Consider the following 3,760-nt stretch of genomic DNA (forward strand, 5'->3'; position numbering starts at 1 on the left):
AACACACATGGAACTACACAGTACCCTGAGCTGGAGAAGCCACATGAACCTATCCTGATGCAACCAGACCTCGGGAGCCAGAGAAGCCACATAGAAACCACTGCAAGTGCTGAGATGCTTACAACACCATTAGATCCAGAAAACTTCCAATTTACTGGCATGTGATCCTCTTGCATTTGGCATCGTTGCATGTATTTCGTGAGTCTGAAGAGAGCTTTATAGATTGGTGTCTGATATGGGCTAATATTGGACTTATGGACTTGATGTGGACTGGGCTGGGATGCTTTCTTAATGTACAATTACCCTTTATATGAAACTCTCTCTTATACATGTATGAGTGCCTATGAATTTGTTTCTTTAGTCTACCTGAACTAACACCTGACCCTTCCAAGAAGGGTGATAAAGATAAAATAGAAAGGGTAGGCAATATTTGCTGCCCTCCGTGGCCGGCCAGTGGCACGCCCTTTTGGCTCCCGTTGTTGCTGGTGCTGCCGTGCGCCCTGCGCCCCTGGGGCTGAACATCATGACGTCTGCTTTGGAGAACTACATCAACCGAACTGTTGCTGTCATTACTTCTGATGGTCGAATGACTGTGAGAACTCTGAAAGGTTTTGACCAGCCCATTAATTTGATTTTGGATGAGAGCCACGAATGAGTATTCAGCTCTCCACAGGGAGTAGAACAAGTGCATTGTTAGAAGTGACAATGTGGCAGTCGTTGGAGAAATTGATGAAGAGACAGATTCTACCCTTGATTTGGAGAATATCAGAGCAGAACCTCTAACCAGCGTCGTGCATTAAGGAAGAATGACAACTGGACATCTGTAAATCTTTGTACAGAGCTGATTATTCTGAAGAAGATGTGCAGAATTTTAATGAATGCGTAATTGTGAATTTTGACTCATTGGTTCATTGTAATATGATAATGTAAATTAAAATATTTCTACATTTTGCTGGAAAAAAATAGAAAGGGTAAGTTGTTCGTGCTGTTGTTATGTGCCACTGAGCAGGTTCTGATTCGTAACAACCCTATATACAACAGAATGAAATACTCCCAATTCTGCACCATTCTCAACATGGTTGTTATATTTGAACCCACTGGGTCCATCCGTCTCCTTGAAGGTCGTTCTCTTTTCTGATGCCCCTCCAATTTACCAAGCACACGGTCCTTCTCCAGGGACTGGTCTCTCCTGATAATAGGTCCAAAGTATGTGAGACGACAGCTCACAGTCCTTTCTTCTAAGAAGCATTCTGGCTGTACTCCTTCCCAGTTTTATTTATATTTTCTTCTGGCAGTTTGTGGCACTCTCAATATTCTTCACCAGCACCATAATTCAAATTCATTGATTCTACTTTTGTCTTTATTCAGTGTCCAACTTTCACGTGCATATGAAGCAACTGACAATACTAGGCTTGGGTCAGGTGTACCTTGGTTCTCAAAGCTATATCCTTGCTCTTCGATGCTTTAAAGTACTAGAGTACTGGAAAGGTAAGTGGTAATATGAATGGGTCCTCTTTAAAGACAAGTAGCAAAATTGGACACTTATTCTAATAATAATGGGAAGTTAGACGATTGTAAAGTGAAAATGACATAATTTAAGTTCTAGAGAATAACTTTGACAGAAAATGGATAATAGATGGTAAAATAAATATAAATTAAAATAGGTGGTAAAATAAAAGAGAGCATGCAAAAGTGTAAAAACAGTGGATTGGGAGAAGGGTGCATGATCTGAGAGCGCTTTAGAAAGTAGAGTTGACAAGACTTGGTGATTAATTAGATGGGGGAAAGGACGGGAGGAAATCAAAATGAAGAATGAATATCTGGTTTGAACAATCGTGTGCATTATAGGACATTCTTCAAGGTGAGAAACACTGGTAGAGGAGCATGTTCATAGGAGGAGACAGATCTAAGTTCAATTTTAGATATATCATATTTAAGATAAATTTTTAAAGCTATAATTTTCCTGTAAAGCTGATCTGAACAACAAGAAATAGATGTTTGTTACTCTCTGAGAACATTTATCACATTATCAATACGCAAAATCAATGCAATATTCTACATCAGAGATCAGCATACTTTTAGGATAGAAGAGCTAATCCTGTCCTTTGAAACAATTTAAAAATTATTCAAGAACTATAAATACATTTTCACAAATGAAATTGCCACTATATGAATAATGTCCTTTAAATGCAACCAAGATAGTTCTGTTTGCATTTTCAATTTTACTTCAGAGCCACATATACTTACCAAAAGAGTCACATAAGGCAAGCAAGCTGTAGTTTACCAGCCCTCTTTTCTAGATATCCCTCCATTTTCTGTAAAATGACTACCAACAGGGAGCGATATTCTTGGTGTTTGGGAATTCACAGGGGTATCCTGTCCCTTTCAATATTAGTGTCTGTACTAAAGCCACACCCTGTTCAACACAGGATGGGAAGATAACAGCAAAGAGGCAGGCTCAGCTATGTTTAAGTCAATAGGAAGACTCCGACAGAGTGCTTGTGACTACTCAGGGTCAGCTTGGGTCTACCCACTACTTCCACAATGCACTCTCTCCCTCAAAGTCAAAGCTTGTGCATCTGTTAGGTTTTGAGCAATGTTGGGCATCTACAAACCAAAGTTTCTTGCATTAGCAGTAACACACTTAGTACTATCTCTCTGAGCTTTAGTAAAATGGAGATGATATTACCTGTCCCACAGATATGGGGAGGAATATGAAATAATACAAGATTAGCACTAAGCATGGTTCTTGAAACATAGCAAATGTGTAATAAATATTGGGTGATGGTTGGCAGTGCTGATGGTATTCATACTTGCTACAAATTGCATTATGTCCCCCAAAATCATATATTGTAGCTTCTAACCTCTATGCCTGTGGTTATATACTATTTGAGAGCGGACTAAGGTTGGGTGGTTTGAGCCACTCTTTTGTGTGATAAGGATTTAAACAATCAAGTGAATGAAGTAGAAATGGGAGAAGAGTGATGCCGCACCACACACAATCTCCTAGGAATGGACCCTGGAGACCAAACCTTCCCTATAATTGACACCCTTGAATTATAGCCTCCTAAATTGTAACAAAATAAATTCTGTTAGCTAATTCCACTAAGTATTTCTGTGGAATGGCACTAGATTACCCAGGCAATACAAAGGACCCTCAGTTATGATATGATCCTAAAATCATAGCATCATCAAATCATTAAATATTCTTTTAAAACATAAGACTAATTGTGCCGTATTGAATTCTGAGCATTTAAAAATTCATAATCCATATGTAAACACTCCAATTAATCAATGCTGTTGATAAAGCACTCAAAATCCTGCTTCTAATGACTAAATTGAAATGTTTATGCCCATTTGACTGGTGTTTATTATTTATTTCTTCTATGATGTCTGATAAAGGATTTTAATATTTTGGACCACATTTAGTAAATGAATAAAACATATCTATGTATTTAACTTCTATTCATAATTTAGCTAATCATCTTGAATATTAGTAAGAATATGCCCCATCCAACAATTTTAATGGACTACATTTAATGAAATTTGATATGGAACCAGAAGTTAAGGAATGTTTTTATTTTACATACATAAGACTTCCAGCCACAATGTCTTTCTTATTTCCATATGTCCAATTTCTTGACAGATATCAATAAATATATTTTGAAGAATGAAAGAGCGAGAAGCAACATTGTTAACATTGAATTTTACATGTATCCTGTGATCCTATAGAATAGCAATGGTTTTAAAAATTACCACT

At 37.5% G+C, this 3,760-nt stretch overlaps 1 pseudogene; it reads left to right on the forward strand.

Annotated features, from left to right (window-relative positions):
• The first annotated feature begins 523 nt into the window (after positions 1-523).
• LOC142437217 (U6 snRNA-associated Sm-like protein LSm8 pseudogene) lies at positions 524-800 on the forward strand (annotated as a pseudogene).
• Positions 801-3,760: the final 2,960 nt, after the last annotated feature.

The sequence above is a fragment of the Tenrec ecaudatus genome, chromosome 1 (genome assembly GCF_050624435.1).
Source record: "Tenrec ecaudatus isolate mTenEca1 chromosome 1, mTenEca1.hap1, whole genome shotgun sequence".
NCBI lineage: Eukaryota > Metazoa > Chordata > Mammalia > Afrosoricida > Tenrecidae > Tenrec > Tenrec ecaudatus.